Here is a 14859-nt window from a genome sequence, read left to right as displayed (position 1 = left end):
TGTACCCATCATGCACAGATATGATTTTAGCTTAAAAGCTTTCTACTTTGCAAAAACCGCATTTTCACACTACCCACTTACAAATTTACTGGTTTGAACCATAAGTGTAACGTCTGAGTCACCAACACTGAAGTATTTCTCTTCCCAAATCTGTGGAATACTAGGTCTAAATTCACAAAAATACTTAAATTTTTCAAACTGAAAATCCAAACTCTGGGAGATTAAGAACCTAAATTCAGAGACTATGACCCTCAAAAACATATCTTTTGGCCTTCTATGATGGAATAATTAGATCAGTGAACAAGGGAAGAGCTATGAATGTCATCTATCTGGGCTTCTGTAATATCTTTGACATGCTCTCCCACAACATCTTTTTCTTTAAATTGTGGAGAGATGTATTTGATACGTAGATGGTTTGGTGGATAAGGAAATTGTTGGACAGTCTCTTCCAGAGGGTAGTGGCAAGCAAGAATTATTATTAACATTCTTGTTTATTATACTCATATACTCACCTCAGATAACACTTCTCATTTATATTTGCTCTTGGCCAAATATCAAGATAGCTCCCTGTGCAGCAAGCTGGTTTTCTGGATCTGGTAATTAAGCATCTGTCTCTCCCTGTGGGAACAGCTGTATGGATTCCATCACATGTCAAGATTCTTGTAAGTTATGGATGGCAACAACATACCTAGAACTCATTTGTAGATATAGCCCTAAGGCACTTGCTCAAAGTCATGCCAAATTTGTAGCAGAGCAAGAAATCTGACCCATATTGCTATGCCCAAAATACTCTATTCGTGAATAGTCAGTCCTCTTGTCCTCCTACTAAACTTATTCCCAAACAAGTGGCAAGATGAAACAAAATTGTACAATGCTCTTAGGCATGTGGTGTGATTCTTGGGATGTCCTGCACAGGACAAGGAGTTAGATTCAATGATTCTGATGGGTCCCTTCCAACTCAGCATATTCTATGGCTCTGCGATAAAATCCTAAGGCTATTTTTCTCACAACTTAAAAAAAAAATAGGGGTTATGATGGTAGAGGGCATTTACATGTTCAGGCATAGAACCTCAATGTGTGCCATTTTCATCTCTAGTAACTTAAATACTCCACACAAAAAATAATCCACATTTGAAAGATTTCAATGCCTATGGAAAATCTAGACAGCAAGAATAAGTTCCCTGGCAACTCTGACAAACCTGTAGCTTTGCTTTTGTTCTCAATATGGCCATCTACCTCAATCGTCCATCTATAAAGTGAAGCTGAATAAAGTAAGCTGTAGAAATAGTCAGTTCTTTGATTTAATAAAGTATTGGTTGGCTTTTAATTCATTTCAATACCTTAAAATAGGAATCCTCTTTTCCTTCTATGTCACAGTACTCAGAACTTTCCAGTGATTAGCACACTCAAAAACTAAAGGAACATTTGGACTTCTATAATTGAAATTTTAAAAGTCATTTAAATTATGGAATTCAGAAGGTATAGTTTTGGGGGTGAAATGGCATTTTTTTGATCAGTGAGCATACTAGTGATGCTGCACTGGTAGTTTATTTTTGCCCAGGGATAAAAGCTCTTGAGTGGTGTGAAATTTTGGCTGTTTTGTTAACCCATGATTTTAGGTTCAGGGACTATTGGCAGGAAGCCCAGACACTTTAGACTGCTGCTGGAAGGCCCCATCAAATGCATCTCCTATTTATTTTCTTTGTCTTATAGACAGTTTTGTTACAGAAAAGAAATAACATCATTTACGAGATCTTTGCTACTCAGAGGCTTTGATTTTATTTTCCCTAATATTGAAAAAAGTAGAGAGTGGTGGATTTTATTTGGGCTTTGCTGAAGTAAAAAGGGAAACGCTTTGTGCTGAGGATGTGTGGATTGTTGAATTATCAAATAATAACATTCCAGGCAACTGAAATATTACAAAGTCAAATATTGGAGCTGTTGATTTGTCTCCATTTTTATCGGTTTTCTCTAAGTATTTTTATTTCTGTCAGGAAAAATTTTTTACTAACTGTAATTCAAAGAATAACTGTAGTTTGGAGGCACTACAACAGAGATGGTGGACAAGTCCAGTGCTGTACAATACTCATTTTAGCTTTTGGCAAAATATCAGCTGTATTAACATTAACGAAAATCTTGCCTACTGATTTACTTTTTGAGGGTTTTACCTTGCAAACTTCAGCTGTTTATGTGAAGAACTCCAAGAAGTATTTCCATCAATTGTTCTCAGAACAAGGTGAGAATCACAGGAGTGATTCACAGGAGTGAATGTTGCCTATACCTGTAACTTCCCAAAGAGTGAGTTAGTCCACTTTGCATAGATCAGTGATACAACCTTAATATCTTTTCTAATTTTTCTTCCACAGTAAACTTCAAAGGAGTGAAAGTAATTATATAATACAGAGAAGTCATAGTACTTCTACAATTTACCAACTGAATTATACAGAAGTACTCCATTAAATTTACCTAAATCTTGAAGTGAAGCCTATGCATCTGGCAGTGGGTTTAGAAAAGAGACATGTTTAAAATGCCTTATACCATCCCTGCATATATAGACATGATCTTTTATCTATAGATGTGATCTATTTTTTTCTGGTTTTGCTGCCTTAACAAGCTGTTTTGCTCTGGTTTTGTGTGTATTTGTCAGTTCTAGATTAAAAAAAAAAAAAACAAAACACAAACATATTTTAATGCTTGTGATGAATGTGTTTTTGTATAGGTGCATGATGGCGGGAATTTAATTCGCACTTGGTTATCTTGGAAAAGTACTGTGTTAAGAACTTGTTTGTAATTCCTTGGAGCACGCTTTTTACATGTAATGTTTATGAAATCTTTATAGAATGCATGATTAAGCACCTTCCACAATCCTGCTTTCATCTTAGTTTCATGAATGAATGCATGTGTCATCAGTAAAATATCTATTCATCCACTACTGGGATTTCAGATTTTCTGCCATTTAATATGAGATGGGATTTCTCCCCTCACAATATAAACTGTGTTCCCAAGGGTACTTTTGCCTTGAGGATATAAGAAGCTCCTGCCAGGATCTTTCAGTTATAAGTGCAGTGTCATTTGGACCATATTTCTCAAAAGTGGGTTAGAGGAAAATCTCTCCAAACTTTTCATAACTATTAGAGTTTAACTACCATTATGTTTGCTCTTAAAAATTAGCTCTATACAGCAACAGAAGGCACAGGACTCTATAACACATGGTCATAAATTTGCATGTTGCTATGAAATAAAGAAATTATTTTATGAACGAAAAAATCACAATCCTTTTTAAACAATATCTAAACTGAGAGAAAAGACTGTGTTTTTCACCATATTGGATTAAGCACAGAATTTCCAGCTGGTCAAAGCAGGTGACTGTCCCACTATACTCACCGGTGTGACCTTAACTCGAGTAAATGCAGTCTTGGATGTCACAATATATGAGAGTGTCCAGAGGACTACAAATATGGTGAAAGACCTTGCGCAGAAGCCATACAAGGAGTGGCTGAGGTCACTTGGTCAGTTTAGCCTGGAGAAGAGGAGCCTGAAGGGAGACCTCATCACAGTCTACAACTTCCTCTCAAGGGGAAGGGAAGGGGCACATATTGATCTCTTCTCTGTGGTGACCAGTGACAGGACCCAAGGGAATATCCTAGAGTTGTGTCGGGGAGGTTGAGGTTGGATATCAAGAAGAGGTTTTTCACCCAGAGGGTGGCTGGGCACTGGAACAGGCTCACCAGGGAAGTGGTCACAGCCCCAAGCCTGACAAGACTTCAAGAAGTGTTTGGACAATACTCTCAGGCAAATGATGTGATTCCTGGGGGGGGGTCCTGTGCAGGGCCAGGAGATGGACTCTCATGATCCTTGTGGATCCATAATCTCCACACAGACTGAGGTTAACCTGAGCAGTCTGTGAGTTGCCAGATCCTCCTCTTCCCCTTTTTGCAGGGGATGCATTCTTTTCCTTTTTACATTCATTGGGAATGCTCCCCAGCTTTTGTGATTATTCAAAGCTAATATAAATTCTTGGGCCTCTTTTCCCTCCAAGACAGTGTCCCACAGTACCTGACAAGCAAATCCTGGAAGAAGCCAAGAAGCCTAGGGCTATGATACTTGTCGTTCCCTTATTTCTCTCGGGATCCTAAACTCCACAAACTCGTGGCTGCTTTAGGTAAGGATACACTTAAACTCCACATCCCTGATCAATTACTCCTTCTTTATGAAAAACAAGTCCAGATGAGTATTTCTCCTAGTTAGACCACCAATCACCTGTATCATGAAATTGTTATCAATAAACTCTAGAAAACTCCTAGCTTGCTTTTGCCAGTATTATTGCCAGAAGATGTCAGGATAGTTAAATTTTCCAAAGTACCAGGCTTTGTGAACATGGAGTTTTCTCCAATTGCTTAGAAATGGCCATGTCTATTTTGTCTTCTTGTTTATTCAGTTCGTAGTCAGACTTCATGTCTTGATTTGTTCTCTTATTCTCATCCATAAGTTTTTATTCACTCATTACCCACTTCGAGACAAAACTTCCAGGTTCCTCTTTTTGTATGGAGTGCAAATGCTCCCGTCATCTCAATATCTAGGAGTAGATAGGGAAATTCCTTGTCAAGTTCAGGACACTGGGAGGAGTGCCAAAAGTTTCAAGATATTTTTAAATAAGTGCTTAATAATAGCTTGCTGATCTCAAGAAACTTCAGGTTTTGTCTGCTTCTCTTGTAAATGTTCTGCCACTCCATTTATGTTCTTACTGAGAAAACATTAGCCATGATTGTAATACCAGCCCAAATCACCTTCAGCACTGGATTGCTTTACTTTTTTTTAGTTACTGCAGAGTGACCCTCCAAAAAGTACTTTTTTTTTAAAGATTCTTATCAGCCTATACATTTCAGTACTCTAAATGCTCTATGACTAATAATGCATTAGTCTACCAAACTGGAATTAATTTATGGCATGTTGTGAAGACATTACTGTAAGTGAAGGATAAAAGTTTGTTCCTATGAGACATGGACAGTAACAGAATCACCAGCTTTTAGCAAAAATTCACACTATTTATAGTAAGACTAGGAAACACAATGCTCGTGTATTGCCCTTTCTTGGAGAAGAGAAGGCTGAGGTGTGACCTCATCACAGTCAACACCTTCCTCCTGTGTTAAGGCTGGTTTTATCATCTTTGGCCACAATACTGGAAGCTACTTGAATACAGAAACCCACTCTCAAGCGCCATCCTTAGCATTCAGAATAAACTCATTATCTTCATCTATTTTTTTTTTCCTGTCTCCTACTTTTCTCATGAATAATTTCTCATCATTAGTCATGATATCACCTCTTACTTTTTCCTTATGTTTATGACACATATTGGAGCAACATAAAACAATAAAACAGGTAAAGTTTTCCTATTTTAGTATTAACACTACTTTTAAAGTGCCTTGTTTGCAAAAGCCTATGAGAAATATTTGTTGGAATTCTTCCATCATGCAGATTTATGAATATTTGTACACACACAAACATATTCATATGGAAATCTCAAAAACTGATTTAAATTTCCTTCAGGTTGTCCTGTTGTTGTTTTATGTAGCTGTTTGTTTTTTTGTTTTTCTTTTTCAATTGTCTTTTAATCCAAGAAACAATATACCACAGTAGACATAGATTTTCCCAAACTCGCATATTTCTTACATAGTACTATGATGGTAACTTGCTAATTTTTCCTTCATAAATTAATGATTAAATGAGGGTGAAAATTAAAAACTAAGTAAAAAAAGCCCTGTGACAACTCTGGAGCCAAACCTGGCACATCTTTATTCAGGCCCGTTGTTAAACACTGCATCCATGCCAAAGTGCTGTAGTTTGCCAATCTGTGAAAAAACAGTGATAGTGCTGAACAACATCAAGGTCCCATTGTCTTATTCACCTCTTTTCCTCATGTTCCTTTAATAACTGAACTGTTCAAAGATCACAGGCCACTGAAAAACAAGCACACATTAGCAGAAAGGGACATAACCTATGCCCAAATAATTCTAATTCAAACAATTTAAAACCTATCCCTGGGACTCTCATTGTAATTCTCAGTCAGAGAATGAAGAGCATAGCAATTGGCTCAGACTCATATCAAAGCAGGCAGATTAATTGGTACTGCTGTCCTGCCTATATTAGCAGTTGTGCTTCTCTGGCCCCATTTCCTAGGCATGTGAAATATAGATAGTTTAGAGGGACAATTTATAGAGAAAAACTAGCTCTTGGTAAATACAGCTAGTGTGAACAGACAACTTCTGCATTTCCTCTGGTAAGGTATTAGGATTGGCATGTGTCAATTGAGAATATGGCTGATATTGTCACCTCAGAACACTGGTTGAAAGAGAATAACCTTTGTGTGCTGTAGTATTAGGATATCAGTTGTATAGCAAATAGTTTACATTAGTGAAATATAACATTGCACTTAAAGAGAACACAAAGTCATATATGACAGATAAATTACTGCTCCAGGAAGTATATTAGATTTTTTTTCTATGAACTAAAGAGTTACAGATGGTAAAAGTGTAAAAGAGGGAGTTTGGTTTGATAAGACCATTATCTTAAGCCTTAACTGAAATATTTACATTGGGCTTCACTGTGGAAATGGAAATTTCTAAAATTGAACTTAACTTTATTGTCCTAAGGTTATCTTCTAAATTGTCAAGTGTAAAGTGTAGAAAAAAATTGTTAAATGAAGTATAAATTGTTACTATGACTACGTGGTATTCATTCAAAAGTTTCAAGAAACTCAGATATGATAGTATGGACTTAATGTATGAAGCATTACTTAATGTTGTCTCAGTGTCAAAAAGAGAGAAGAAAAAATTTATAATTAAATTTATAATTAAATTATTATTTTTTTTTTAAATTTCCTTTTAGAAGAATGTAGAAAACTGCAGACTTTGATCTCCATAATGTGACAATTAATCAGACAAGGAAAAATGTTAGGAGGCTCAGGTAAAGTATATATTAGGGAAGAGTGAGTGTGCCTTTTTTAGGGAGGATGGTCATGATTGCTATTACACAAGGAGCTTTTTCATTCTCTTCAATCCAGTGTAAAAGAGACATACAGCAGGTCTGATTTTTGGGCATGATTGTGTAATTCTGCTTAGGCTTCAGTTGCTATTCCCAGGCTTTCCACAAATCCTGTCTCATAACTGCTAGCCCTATACAGTTGTCTGGGCTCCCTCTGCCTGTCTAGGGCATCTCTAATGATCTTGGCTGCATTTATGTGGGTGCATCCAGCCTCTACTGCTCAGGAAAAGTTCAAGTATAATGAGACAGACATTCAATGTAAGGTGGGGAAAGCAGGGTAGCACAATCCATTCCCTTCAAAACTTTCTTTTGACTTATTGACACAATACACCACCCACATAATTTTCAAACTGAGCAATCTGGTGCAATTTAAGAGACATTTTTGAGGATTGATTAATGTCATTGTACCTGCCTGTATCCCCAGAATTGTTATGGTGACACAGAGTAAAGAAAGGATGATTGAGAAGAAAAGGAGCATGAAACCTTAGTTACAAATCCTGTGCATGTTATTTGGTCCGCTTGACGGCTAAGAAAATAAGTCTATGAACATTATTTTTGCGGATATGGAGACCGATAATCAAATAGCTGATTGCAAATCATTCTGTTTCAAAAGCTGTATTCATTCTAGCTTTAAAAGTTGGGGCATTAAAAACGCCATTTACACCATATTTTAGAAACAAAATTTGAACCATATAGTCATATGACAAAAAAGAGGAGGATATTTATGGACTCATAGCCCTTTAAATATTACACTATGTCACATCTCAGAAGTGTAAGACACACCACTGAATCATTTCACAGCAGCAGTGCTCCCATGAGCTTTCAGACAGATCTCCACACCTTAACACCGCTCTATTTCCTTGATGCAAATTGGTGAAACCAACTAGCTGGTACTAAATAACATTAAAATACAGGTATTTTTTTCTCAGAGAAACAAGGAGTTACTAATTGGTTATTCTAGAAACAGTCAGGTTTTGAGCATATATACATACCCATGTGTTAGTGGCAGCAATTAACTACACTTGTCCTTTTTACTTGGTCAGAGATGAGGAAATTAAACCCAAGGGAGACCAAGGACTTTATTCTCCAGTTGTATATGTCATATTTTAATTTTCAACTCTGCAAGGTTAAAGAGGTTTCTGATAGTGTTTTAAATTAATTTTTCATTATATTGCTTTTGTTTATATGAATACAAAAGAGACAGCCCTCAGCATCCTTGTGTTTTTTCTCTCCCTTCTGCTGTTCTGTTTTCTTTTTATTTTCCTTTTTTTTTAAGTAATGTGTAGAACTTAAAAGGAGCTTGTGAAAATTTTACTTTTTTCTTACTATGGCAAGTTTGGTGGAATGAAAGCAACCCTGTATGCAAATTAATGGAAAAATTTGGGGGGATCATTTCTTCAGGTATGGACTCTCTGACCTCAGGAACCTGACAGGTATAGCTGCAGCATTATTAGCAGTCAGTTGGGCCTCCAGGTGGAATTAAAGAGGCAGGAATGGCCACACATTTCAATCTGTACAGTTAACCTACTTAGATTAGAATCTATTATTTATGGTGATTATCAGCCACTGCAGCTCTTGTAAATGGCAGTAGGTCAGTGCTTTGATAATGATTAAGGTATTCATTATAGGATAAAAATGGAGGTTAGCTTCACTTCTGTGTTTTGAAACAGAATTGAACATAAGGAATTACAAGACTGAAGAAATTATTGCCAGAAAGAACCAACATAAATTTTTTTTCATCTTCTTTATTCTGAAGCTGTTTTCACAGCTCTCTATATTCATGGTAGCAGTAAAACTAAAAGGTCCCTAATGCCTTCTTTTAAGGAGTTCATTAGAAAGCTGTTAGTGAAGTTTTGTGTATTTTTATTACTACTGCACTCTGGAATGAGACACACAATACCTACAGGAGTCTGAAAATGGGAGGAAATCATGCATGCAAAGCATATAAACTTTGTACAGTTTTCTGTCTTTTTTATTGCACTGCATGATAAAACCCCTTGTTGTTTGAGCATATACACTACTTTATTCTGTAATAATGCAACTTAAATGTCATAGATATCTTACAAAGCTTACATTTATAATATTTATTAGACAGTGATATGCTAAATGACTCTTAGGGGATTTAGATATTGCTGAATATTGGAAAAACCATAGGCAGGACTAGCAGATTTCCTGCTATTTACCTACTGAACTAAATCAGCCTGTAGATATACCATATTTAGCAATTGAAAAGAAGAGGGGGAAATGTTTGCTTTTTACTGCATAAAATGTCTGAGTCACAAGTTTTCTTAACATTGTTAAAAACCTACCAAATTTTAATGGGATTCATTTTAGCCAGTGACAGTGTCCATTTATCATAAGATCTAGCCATCAAAACATACTCCAGCGAGTACATCAGAGAAGTATCAAAACCTACCAGTCCAGTAAAAGTACACAACATTATTATATATTAATGTCATGAAAGAATAGGAAAAGTAAGAAAAACTTGTATCATGTATACGTTTCATTCTTTCTTTATTCTCTGCTATAACAATTGCAGTGGTTTGAGAGCCAAATGTTTTAATTTGGACAAAATTGTGAGTGTGAGAATCACAGCTCAGTTTATTCCATAGGCAAAAAATTATTTATCTCTCCCCTCCCAAGCACCAACATCCTTAACATCCCTCCTAGATTTCTAATGGCATGGAACTGTGGAAAATACATGCCAACTACTTGCTTTTCTTCACAAACCTACAGGAATGGACTGAAGGCTGAGTAGAGAAGAATGGAGAATGGACAAAATCTCCACAGGATTGCCTTGCACATAACTTTGGGAAGGTGAAACTGGTATTGGTCAAGTTCCTCTGCCAGGACCAAATTATTGAAATTTTGAAAAACTGTTCCTTTCATTGGATGTAAGATGGTCTCATCCATATGTGTTTTGTATCAATGTCCTCTAAAGATTGGAAGCAGGCCTTTATTTTTATATATGGATATGACACATATTCCATGTAAAGGCAAGAACTTACTGATTGTATAATCACCTATTAAAAAAAAAAAGTAATTCGGGAAATAGCTTCAAAATTAATCCAAATATATATTATTTTTATTTGTTTTCCAGAATTTCAAGCATTATTTTGGATAAAATTCCTGCCTTAACCCCAGTGTAAAATTAAGAAAATATGATAACAACATATTTTGTAGCAGATGGCTTTAGGACTGTGCTACAATTTAAAGAAAGGGAAGAGGAAAAGAGATAACTTGGTAGATTTCTTAATTTGAAAGTGTAGACAGAAAATGTAGGTAGAAAATATAGAGGAAGGGAGGATAAAAATATCATCCTCCAAATGTTTAAATAAGCATTAAAATCTTTTTGTACAGGTCAGACTTTCCAATATGTTTGTAATATTTTTCAAGTTGATGTTGTGGTTGTGTTTTCCAGTACTGCTATGTGGCTTCTAAATGAATTTTTTTAGAGATTCTGATTTGCCATTACCAGAAAGTGTTGATTCACTGTCCTGAAGCATCAGACTCTGAAAATTACTAAAATAAATAAGTTGGCATGATGAATGAGGTTAGACAAGCATTAATGATATCCTTAAATTTAAATGCTGTTCCCAGCAAACTTTGTGTAGTCCTAAGTCACCTTTCATTTTAAATGGAGTTGCTATCATTACTTTTTCAAAAAAATAATATTGGAGAAAGACAACCTTAAAAAGCAACCCATCACTGGCACTCCTAGTTAATATCATCATGGGTAGGTTTCCTTATGCTTTCTCTTTTCAGAACTTAAAAGGATTCTTATTTGATTCATTAATCAGGCATTTGATTTCAATCTTTCACTTTTTCACAGTTAGATTAAAAAATTGGTTATTTGATACTGAAAAGTATTCTATAAAGCATCTAACACCTTATATGTAATAAACAGAAGGGATGGGAATGGTCTACTGTTTTTCTTTCCCAAAACTTTCTATTGCATTACATTCTTTTCATTTTATTTCCCTGTGGAGTCTGGTAGGCCTGCTGGACAAGGAACGAAAGGAGTCCTATGGTGGGACAAGTCCTAGGTTCCTTTCCAGCTTATGGTGACTGAAAAGCTTCCCCCAGAATGCTCTGTTCTGTTATGTTGATGGACCCCAGTTCTGCTCCCCTGGTTGGCTCCGTTGGCTGCTAGAACCCTTGTCACCCGATATACCCTCAGAGTTTCTTGATTAGTTCCCTTACCCTGGACCCCCCATTGCTCTGCCCCGGGACTTCTCTGCAATCTTGCACGAGTGCGGATGCGTTAAATCTCTCCTGTAGAACCCTACGTGAAGACTCTTCCTGCTCATTCACCATCGGACTGTTTTAGCTGGCTATCTGGTCTGTGTGTGCAAGTGTGCAAGTATGCTGGTTGCAGTGAGAGGCTTCCTTGGAGGCGCTTTTGGGAAGGTCGTGGCATGTTACCATCTAAGAGCACTGTGACACTTCCCCAAGCCTTCTCTTTGCCAGTCTGTATAGTCACAGCTCTCTCAGCTTCTCCATGTAGCTCAGATCCTCCAGTCCCTTAATCATCTTGATGGCCCTTCGGAACTTGTTCCAGTCTGTCCATGTCTCTCTTGTATGTGTGAGTTCATCACTGGACACAGTGTCTCAGATGTATCTCACAAGCACTGAGTCAAGGAAAGGAATCACCTCCCTTGACATGTTGGCAAGGCTCTGCCTAATGGAGCTCAGGAGGATGGGGTTCTCTTCTGTTATTACCTTCAACCTATTTGATCTCTTTCCCTAATGTCTTCAGTATTTCACCCAGGCACCCTCCCATTCTGTTTCTTCTTTTCCCTGTATCCCCTTTTTCCTCTGTTGCCCTTCCACTTCAGCACTTCTGCTTTTGTATTTCTATGGAACCCCCAATGCAAAGAAAAGTGGACAAAGTATATTTTTCTGTTGATTTTGGCTCAAGCATTTTATTTAGGAACCACACAGTGTTACCTAATCAGTTTTCTCTTCCCCCTGCCCTGTCTGGTCTGGAACCTGGAAAGAGGCCCACATGGAGCTGTGTATGACAACCCAACGCAATGCCTACAGAAGAGGAGTTCTATGCCAAGCTCAGTCTGCCTCACATTCAAGTTTAAGGACATTGGAGTTATTACACTTTTACATTTACGCCAAAATGAATCAGTCAATTAGTCACATTTTGTTCAGAGTGAAATTCAAGTAAATCTTCACTGAACTCTCCAGAATAATGTTGTATTGCAACTGCCAGTATGCAGTGTTCATGAGTCATGTTACAAATATTATAAAATAAGCTAAAAATTATGATTTTTTAATATAGTACATGGAGAGATTTATTTAGTTTGCTATTTTTTGCTTTCTCCACTACTTCTAAACCTTCATTTTCATGTTTTTTAAATTTACCTCTGACTACTAAACTCAGACTATTTTTATTTTAAAATTATAGTCTCCATTATATTCAAGTAGCTGCGGTGTCCAGTCTTTCAAAAGGACTCTGACTATCATGAGGTTTGGCAATTTTGCCACAAGGATTTATTCCTATGAATACTCTGACAGGCTGAAAGCAAAGCATGAAACCAGTACTTATTAAATCTCTAGTAGTCCATATTTCTTTTTCTAAATTGTTTTACTGAACATATATTTTGCTGTCTTTAACTTTGACGATGTTACTACAAGAGTATAGTACTAGCATGAATTTTTATGTCAACCCTAAAACTGACCCAGCATGAAATAAAAGGGATGAAAATCAATTATTTTTGTTAACCATCCAGGATAGAAGCAGTGAAACACTAGAAATGTTCAGAAATGCCAGTTGCTCCATTTAATTCTCCTTCTGACAGGAACTCCATAGGCAAACGTGAATCTTTAGTGGATAGGACTAATTTTTTAAAAGGAGTGATTTATTGGTGTCCTGACTGCCTAAGTGTTCCACAAAGTTATTTGCCACCTAAAGGTCATCTACTTCACTGAGAAGTAGATGCCCAAACCTTTTCTTAAATGTGGTTCTGTATTTTCTCCTACTATGGTTGTTCCTTCACTGGTGAAGTAAAAACCATTAACCACTTTTACAATTTTTAATATAGCTCTTTTTGAAATCTTTGTAACATTGTCTTGTAACTAATAACAATGACTCTAATGGTTTCAAGGTATTTAACCTCAGATGCCTGGAAAAGGTTAAGATTTAATGGTATAAAATCATTATTCTGTTTGGCTTTTTAACCAATACAGACTCTGATCATGTTATCCTGGTTCCTAGGATTTGCATCGAGCACTGAAAAAGGGAAAAGGTGAATAAAGCAACACTCCTACACAAACAAAATAGAAGAAGAAGGATCTTTTGTCACTTAGCAAATTGAACACTGAAATGTGGTCACTGGGTCAAAGTCAGCTCTTGAGAAAAATCAATACCATTTACTTCCCAGGGTTTTTTCTTCTTTATCAGGCCCTAGTCTCCAATGGCAGCCAAAATCCAAGTATGTGCCGGCTCTTCACTATGAGGAATACCCAGATACAAAAGAAAATGTTGACAGTTCTTCTGTTTAACCTGACAAATCATCACTCAAACTGTGTAGTCAAATAATGAAAATCAGAGAATGATGAGTAAAAGCTCTAGACAGTGCATGATCTCACCTATACAATTAAGAGGGAAAACAGTCTCCTGTCCCTTTTTTTTCACTCTAAAGCAAATTTTCTAAGAAGTTATCTTATAGAAGTTTTATTTAGACTTTGGTGTTTGTAAAGACTTACACTGTGTTTTCATGTCTTGCCAATCAAGATCTACTGGGAAAAACCTTAATCAGCAAATTCAAGAGTACATAAAGTTATAAAAAAATATTCAATGATGTCATTTGACAGTGGTCTGAGGAATATATATAACCTTAGATTCTCCTTGTAGTAATTTATATCTAATACATGCAAAATTTTCAAAATTATTCTAAAGATACCTGGAACTAGACAATGGGAATGGCTACTTTGCTATGCAGAAAGATAAAGTTCTTTCTAATAAAGATAAATAAAGATCTTCTGTGTAGGTTGCTTGAATATTGAGGCTATGCACACATAATAAAGAGGATTCTTACATATATTTATTCCCTCAACCCACCCTGCACTGAGGAGGAAACAGAAAGGAGAAGGAGAGAAGATCAACAGAACCAACAATCCCGTTTATAACACATCAGTCATCAGCTCTGAAATGGTACATGAGAACTGATAATTTGAAGAGGTTTGAAGTACCTGGAGCACATGAGAAGACATGGCATGAGCCAGATTCTCTCTCCTGACCAATACTAATTTGCCATTTGGGCTGTGAGAATTGTTGCAATAATATAATCACAACAGAATGTATTTTTGAGTCAGGTTCCACATTCTCTCTTTCCCAAAGTTATACTACCATAGCAACCATATTAGAATTCCATTATTATTAAATTTCTCTAGAATTAGTTTAAGAGTTTAAGGTACCAGAAAAATATAATGCATAACTTGTTTCAACTAAAGGACTTGTTACTCTACATGATTTTTAATTTTCGAAGTCTTCAGTCTAATTAGAGGCTGCTGTGATATCACAGAGCAGCCTGTATTGCCCACTGGAGGCAGCTTGTGCACTTCCATAAAACCAGGGCATTTCTTCAATACTCTATGTGCTCTAGTGGGTAGAGAAAATGCAACAGCATTGTCATAGGTTAGCAAGCATAGTCCTGGAAGGGACGTCCTTGCTAAGGGGTGCTTACAGTTTCCTCTGGGAACTGATAGAACCTATCAGCTGGCCAGTTTGGATATGGACAATTCTCTAAGCCACTTAAAGTTGTGACCACCTCTGTGATCCACATTTAAGAATAGACAAACTCC

This window comes from Corvus cornix, chromosome 1A, assembly GCF_000738735.6.
Source record: "Corvus cornix cornix isolate S_Up_H32 chromosome 1A, ASM73873v5, whole genome shotgun sequence".
NCBI classification, from domain to species: Eukaryota; Metazoa; Chordata; class Aves; order Passeriformes; family Corvidae; genus Corvus; species Corvus cornix.
Note: the sequence above shows the minus strand (reverse complement) of the source record.